Raw genomic sequence first — 8,458 nt, 5'->3', positions numbered from 1 at the left:
TGCCAGAGCCCGACCGCCAGTGCCAGAGCCGCCCGCCAGTCAGGAGCTGCCAGAAGCCGCCGCCAGTCCGGAGCCGCCCTTCAGTCCGGAGCCGCCCTTCAGTCCGGAGCCGCCCTCAGTCAGCCGCCCCTCCAGTCCGGAGCCGCCCTCAGTCCGGAGCCGCCCCTCAGTCCGGAGCCGCCCCTCCGTCCAGTGGCGCCCTCTAGGATGGTCTTCAGTCCGGGACTCGCTGTAAGGGTCCTCGCTCCAGAGGGCGCCACCAAAGCGGGCAATGACTATGGTAGAGTGGGGTCTACGTCCCGTCACCCGAGCTGCCTTCATGAATGAGGCCCACCCGGACCCTCCCCTTTAGATCAGGTTTTTGCGGCCAGAGTCCGCACTTTGGGGGGGGGGGTACTGTCATGCCCTGGCCTTAGTTATCTTTGTTATCTTTATTCTTTTGGTTAGGTCAGGGTGTGACGGGGTGGTTTGTGTGTTTTGTCTCGTCTAGGGTGTTTGTACTGTCTAGGGTTTTTGTAGATTTATGGCGTTGTGTTCATTCTAGGTGTTTATGTAAGTCTATGGTTGCCTAGATTGGTTCTCAATTAGAGGCAGGTGTTATCGTTGTCTCTGATTGGGAACCATATTTAGGCAGCCATGTTCTTTGGGTATTTTGTGGGTGATTGTTTCCTGTGTCAGTGTTTGTGCCACACGGGACTGTTTCGGTTTGTTCACGTTTTTGTATTTGTGTTCATGTTCAGTTTTCCCTATTAAAACATGGACACCTACCACGCTGCGTATTGGTCCGATCCTTGCTACACCTCTTCAGAGGAAGAAGAGGATGACAGCCGTGACAACTGTGTAGATAGCCAGCCAGATCGCCACCTTAACTGCTGAAATGCTCTACCTCCTGACGAGCATGAGGGGGCAGTTTAAGTACAATTCTTACGAAGCTTCTTTTTCCTGATCTGTAGCTTAAACTTGAGATGTTTTGGGCTGGCGAACTATCACTGGCGAACTATCACTGGCGAACTATCACTGGCGAACTATCACTGGCGAACTATCACTGGTGAACTATCACTGGCGAACTATCACACCTACCAGAGTCTATGGTGCCAATGTCAAGTCATTTTAAGGCCCAAAAACAATCACATACAGAAAATGAGTCCCAGACCAGGTCAACCCAGCCCTGCAACTGAGGTTACCTTGTAGGGTTGGTGACGTACATACACAGTTCTAGGATCCTGCATACGTTGCAGTGTGTTTACATTTTGTAACGTTATTGAGATGGAAGCAGATATGAAGGAGCGAAGGGAGACGTAGAAGAAGACTCTGGAATTGAACCCCTGCCACTAGGACCCGTCTCGAGGCAGCACTATGCTACCACTAGATCAGACTAAAACAAATCCTGGAACAGATGAAGTCACTATTCTAAACCTGCCCAGAGGAACACATGAAGGAAAATCAAGGTATTCAACTGAAGAGGCTATTTTTCCAGACTCAGATTAAGCCTAGTCTAAATCTACAATACCTTTAATTTAAATTCTCTTTTGAGAATTTGGTGGAATTACATTTTTTGGGGTACAAATGTAAACACACTGCAACATATCCAGGATCCTAGAATTGTGTATGTACGTCACCAGCCCTACAAGGCAACCTCTGTTGTAGACTGAGTTGAGATGTTCCTGGTAGTGTTTTTCTGTATGTGATTGTTTTTGGGTAAACATAAATAAAACTGGGATTGATAGATTACAAAACAACAGTGTTGGGGAAGCACTCTGAAAATGTAGTTTACCAAGCTACCAATTACTTCCTACTGGAAGAAGTTAAGCTAACTTAAGCTACCATTAATAAAAATACAGTTTACTGAACTAAAGTTACTTTGAAAAAGTAGTTCACTACATCCAATCTACTTAGTGAAAGATTATTATGTCTAAATCTGAAAGGTTATAGACTAGAAATCGTAAGACAGATTCCTCTGGAGTCAGATGTTAACAGAAAGTATAACTTATTATATTAAAAAACAGTAGTGTGTAGTTCCAGTAGTTAGCTACACCGCTACATGGTAAAACAGTAGTGTGTAGTTCCAGTAGTTAGCTACACCGCTACATGGTAAAACAGTAGTGTGTAGTTCCAGTAGTTAGCGCCGTCTTCTGTTACACCGCTACCGTAAACATAGTGTGTAGTTCCATATGTTAGCTACAACCGCTACTATAAAACAGTAGTGTGTAGTTCCAGTAGTTAGCTACACCGCCCTATATGAAAAACATAGTGTGTAGCTTCCAGTAGTTTGCTACACCGCTACATGGAAAACAGTAGTGTGTAGTCCAGTAGGTTAGCTGCACCGCTACATGGTAAAACAGTAGTGTGTAGTTCCAGTAGTTAGCTACACCGCTACATGGTAAAACAGTAGTGTGTAGTTCCAGTAGTTAGCTACACCGCTACATGGTAAAACAGTAGTGTGTAGTTCCAGTAGTAGCTCACCGCTACATGGTAAAACAGTGTGGTAGTTCCAGTAGTTAGCTGCACCGCTACATGGTAAAACAGTAGTGTGTAGTTCCAGTAGTTAGCTACACTGCTACATGTAAAACAGTAGTGTGTAGTTCAGTAGTTAGCTATACCGCTACCTGGTAAAACAGTTATTAATTACTGAAAACACTACCAGGATCTGAATTTAGTTCAACTACCACCAAGCTACTGCAAATGTAGTTAAATTACTAGTTAAACTACATATAGTTCACTACTCCCAAACACTGCAAACAAAAAATAAATAAACACATGAATGTAAAAAATATGCTAGTCTTGATAAGAATTGTATCAGTTGGCTTTAAACTGGGCGGTCCAAGCATGATGACGTTTCCTTTCTGAATGAGCTTCTGTTCAGGTAAACCTGCAACACAGGTAGTCTTGTGGTACACCTATATATAGGTATCATTGTAAGGTACAGTCAGCATCTCTGTTTGTCCATATTGTCGGCAGTTAAGGACGTACCTGTTGCCAACTTGAGTTGTTTTTCGATTTTTTTTGTTTTTTTGTTGAACAGCTGGGAAATGGTTACCAATAAAGTAAAGTATCTGTTGTAGACTAGAGGCATATAGTTGAACTTTCTCTGCTGTGAGGTGGTTTCCATCCTGGTACGTTTAGGTAGACTAGCCTGCTGACTAACCATGCTTAGTCTCTGCTTCATGACAGATACTACTGAGGAATGTTGTACAGATATGTAACGTGGCTATTCAGTTGACATCCTAGCTACGGTACTCTGATCTGATGGTTCTTATATACATCTGAATATTTCAATGATTCAAAGTTTTTTTTTTAAAGGTTTGGCAGAAGCATGCTTATATTGTTAATAAGCAGACCAGCTGACCAAACAGGGCTAAAGGTTTTGTGATTCACTTTTTGAAAAATAAATGAAGCAGGTGTTTAGATTTGGACTTGTTTGATGTTCCTGTGAAGAGAATTGGTGTTTCAGTCATCATTGTCAATCCAGAAACAAACTCATAGCTGGGACTGACATACTTAGATCCATGTTTTACAGAGTTTGTAGAGACAGTACAGGTCTATTGTTCTGACAACATGTGTTGAGGCTAGATACTGCTGTTTTATAACAGCATTGTGTATGTTTGGTTCAATTCAGCCAATGTTACGTCTCCATTGCATGACATTCAGATGTATGTTACTGTGTATTATACTATATACAGCAGTGGAGGCATCAGAAGCGGAGGCGCCGGCCGCGGAGGCGTCAGCGCCAGCTGCGGAGGCGTCAGCTGTGGAGGCGTCAGCTGCGGAGGCGTCAAGCGCCAGCTGCGGAGGCGTCAGCTGTGGAGGGTCAGCGTGCGGAGGCGTCAGCGGCCAGCTGCGGAGGCGTCAGCTGCGGAGGGGTCAGCTACTGGAGTAGAGGCGTCAATGTTTATGTTGTTATCCTTAAAAGGGGCAATCTCTGATTGCTATTAAAAAAATAAAGAGAGCGACACACACTATATAAAGGCCCCAGTAATTTATTGGGTAAACCACCGTTTCAACATCACTGTCTTCTTTAGGGTGATGTCATGAATGCTTGAACCAGGTTATGTAGACAAACAGTGCAATTAGTGCAACCAATGACAATAGAGAGGGGTGTGTCATAGTAATTAGGTTGTAATTAGGGTGATGAGGATGACAAAGTGAAACTTTAAAAGACAATACAGCATGTTTGAATTTCTGAGGCTATTGTTTTTCAACATCATATTGCTACATATTGTACATAGTATTAACATCAACATACAATATTATTTAATTTAATATACAGTATTTCATTGTTTCCATTCCACTTAATCTTTGTAACACGTAATCTTTTGGTTCAAACATAATGCATAACAAGCATCATCAACGGAGGGAACATCTTGGGAGCCACGCTGATAAGCTGTGGAAATAATATGTTAATTTAGAAGACTAAGCTGGTGGAAATAATATGTTAATTTAGAAATGTATACAAACGAGCATGAGATCAAAGGCAATTTTCAGACCACTAGGGGCAGTGTTTTTAGATGAGAATGTGTTGTCTAGTATGATACACTGTAAGCACAAAAACATTAGGAACACCTTCCTAATATTGAGTTGCACCCCCTTATTCTGCCCTCTGAACAGCCTCAATTCCTCAAGGCATGGACTCGACAAGGTGTGCGAAAGCGTTCCACAGGGATGCTGGCCCTTGTTGACTCCCAATGCTTCCCACAGTTGTGTCAAGTTGGCTGAATGTCCTTTGGCTGGTGTGACCATTCTTGATACACACGGGAAACTATTGAGTGTGAAAAACCAGCAGCGTTGCACTTCTTGAAACACTCAAACCGATGCGCCTGGCACTACTACCATACCCCGTTTCAAAGGCACGTTAAAATTTTGTCTTGCCCATTCACGCCTCTGAATGCACACATACACAATCAATGTCTCAAGGCTTATAAACCTTTCTTTAACTTGTCTCCTCCCCTTCATCTACAATGATTGAAGTGGATTAACAGGTGACATCAATAAGAGATCATAGCTTTCACCTGAATTCACCTGTTCAGTCTGTTATGGAATGTTCCTCATTTTGTCCAGTCATTGCATCTCATTGGTCTGCAGTGCAGCACACCACCTTGGGAGAGACATATTAGTCAACAGGATGAGATCTGAGATAGCAGGATCATTGGCTGCCATCTGATAACAGGGAAAGTGGTCTAAACCCCTGGGTTATGAAACACTGCGGTTCCAGTACTCCTAACCCCGTTTAAACCTGGTTTCTAGCATCGTCCTGTATCCAGATCATGTCCACATTCTGATTGTGCCCACCTTTCAGACAGGTGTAGATGATGAAAAGACGTATTGTGATCCGATTTCGATCAGATCTTATAAGTGTAAACGGACAAGATGAGGAGGAAGGACACAGCTTTATTGGCAGGTATAACAGGTTTGTGTTCATCACATTCCCATGTTCTAGTTTATGGTCCAACATATACTGAATGGACAGATGGTTCAAACTAAAGCTGCCATTTAATATGACCCAATGCATTGTGGTACTTTACAATCAACACAAATGCCATTTAGAAAAGCATTGATTATATGTACAGCTTTCAGTGAGAAAACACAATTTGATACATTAACTCATTATTGAATGAGCAGTGAGGGGAAGTCTGTTGGACAGACATGGTATTATGTGTGCCATGTCTTACTGCAGTGGAACTAACTTGTGCGTCAGTATATCCAGCCCGGTCTCCATAGATTAGTAAACAATAGTAAACGTACAGATGGTTATTTATGCAACAAATTCATATATGGATGGCTAGCTCGTGAGTGGAATGGTTGTAGGCAGATAATACCGCATCTAGCTAACAAAGCAAAAGACAAACCAAAAGACAACATGTTGAACATTTGCTGACTTTGCAACTACTTTAGCATGCTGAGCTAACCCAACCCTGTTAGCTACCTTCCCTAACCTTAAACCTTGTAGCTACGCCTTTCCCTAACTACCTAAACCCTACGCTTATTTAAAAACAAAAGATGTTTTATGTACGTAATAAGAGCAGTACTCCCGTTCTCCTATCACCATACCAGGATCTAGTTCGAGCTCTATAAAACAAAGATGATTATGACTAATGATAAGAGCGAACTCCCGTCTTAACTCACACCGGTAGCTAGTTCACCTATTAAAACAAAGATGATGTATGACTAGCGATAAGAGGCAGTAACTTCCGTCTCTACTCACTCACCAGTCTCACGTGCACTCTGTAAAACAAAAAGCATGAAGGTAACATTAGAGCCGATATTTTTCATTTGTTTCGTTTGACTTTGTATTCCAAGCACTCCGACACCTAAGGAAGTTGCAAAATGAGGTGTGTGAATATGAAGTAACATATAATAACATTCTGAGGAAGCAGATTGACTTTTAAAAAGATCATGATTTATTACAGAAAAAAGGGTGATATCAAATCTGATTATGTACATCATATATCATTATCTTTTTGAGATATTCTGCGTATGCTTTTCCTAGCGGGTGAGTCTAACGAGTGTTTCAGTATTGAACACTCCTCATGTTAGAAAACGGATGACATCGTATAGTATAAGTAAATCTACCGGTCTTACTGTGCTTGCCTCATCAAACACCATTTCGGGGCCGTTTCAGGACACAGATTAAAACTAATCCTATCCATTTTTTAATGGAATTCTCCATTGATCTTGTACTTAGTCCAGACCTAGAGTCTTAAATCTGGTATGGGAAACCGCCCCTGAAGGTTGCGACAAATATTTGTTTGTGTGCTGCCCGACAACTAAAATCATTCTCATTCCATGTTCCAAGATTATTAATCTATTTGATTTCTATATAATCTTTTTATTCTCATTTATTCACAACAGTGAGTTATAAATAATATTACAACAAAACCAATATTTCACGCCAGATCCAAATTCCAGTCTTAGAGCGTTAATCCGCATCGTGGAAATTTAGCATTAAATTCAGCTACAGCGAACACCTCCAAAACACTCAGTATGCGGGTGTCGGTTAAATCTGGATCTGATTGAATCTAGGCCTTAAGCTTCAACCAAGAAGGTTTCGCTGCGTCCTCCAGAAACACTAATAAGCATTATTCGAATGACATATAGAACACAACGGCAACAAAATGCTCTTCTTACACAAAATCGTCTTTGGAAGAAATATCAGCCTTGTACATTCAATCATGCGGTATTATACAATCATCAACAACCATTATCTTGACTGATAAACATCATGTAACGCATCATCATTGATGAATTAAGAAACTATTTTTTTGTTGGACAGAATAGTGACATGTTTTTTCCTTATAGACTTAAACAACCCCCCCAACCCCCCCCCCCCCCCCCCCCCCCCCCCCCCCCCCCCCCCCCCAAACGCCCCCGTAAGCTCTATTTAATACTTATTGACACTAAAAAATCACAAATTAATAAATATCTCCTTTGGACACTGTTCAGCATGATCTGTAGTCATGAGTTACGCATCATAGATTCAAATGACCAACCAATCGAAGGGAAGGTGTTTTCAGTCCTACATCACATCAAGGGAAAAGTTTGACATTCCTTCAGCCAATCAGTCCCAAAACAAAACAATCCTCAAAAGAATGATCAAATGTGTAAATGTATGATGAGACTGTGTCTTGTATTTACAGAGCCTGTCAGAAATATTCATACCCCTTGACTTATGCCACATAGTTGTTGTGTTACAGACTGAATTCAAAATGGATTAAATATATGGTTTTTCTCACCCATACTAACACAATACAACCATAATGAACAAAGTGAACACATGTTTTTTAGACATTTTTGCAAATGTTATTGAAATTGAATACAGAAATATCTAATTTACATAAGTATCACACCCTGAGTTAATACATGTCTAGAATCACCTTTGGCAGATGATACACTGTGAGTCTTTCTGGGTAAGTCTCTAAGAGATTAGATATTTGCACATTATTCTTTTAAAAATTATTCAAAGTTGCGTTGTTAATCATTGCTATTACAGCCATTTTCAAGTTTTGCCATAGATATTAGGCAGATTTAAGTCAAAATATAACTGAGCCACTCAGAAACATTCAATGATTATTGTCTTGTAACCAACTCCGTGTTATTTGGTCCTGTGGTTTTGGTTATTGTCCTGCTTGAAAGGGCATTTGTCTCCACTGTCTGTTGGAAAGCAGACTGAACACAGTTTTCCTCTGGGATCTTTGACCTCTGCTTTAATAGCTCCATTCTGCTTCTTTTTATCCTAAAACACTGCTCTAATAACCTTAACGACCACAAGCATACTCATTAACATGATGCACCCCCACTTCTGCTTGAAACATATGAAGAGTGCCTACTCAGTGATGTGTTGTGTTGATTTGCCCCAAACATAATGCTTTTGTCGATTAAGGTGCCACCAAACCTCCTGTGAACAGGATTTTGTTAATATAGTTATATTCTGTACCAGGCTTCCTTCTTTTCACTTCTGTCATTT

Source organism: Salvelinus sp. IW2-2015, unplaced genomic scaffold (assembly GCF_002910315.2).
Source record: "Salvelinus sp. IW2-2015 unplaced genomic scaffold, ASM291031v2 Un_scaffold537, whole genome shotgun sequence".
NCBI lineage: Eukaryota > Metazoa > Chordata > Actinopteri > Salmoniformes > Salmonidae > Salvelinus > Salvelinus sp. IW2-2015.
The sequence above is the reverse complement of the archived record's forward strand: the minus strand, read 5'-3'. Positions refer to the sequence as shown.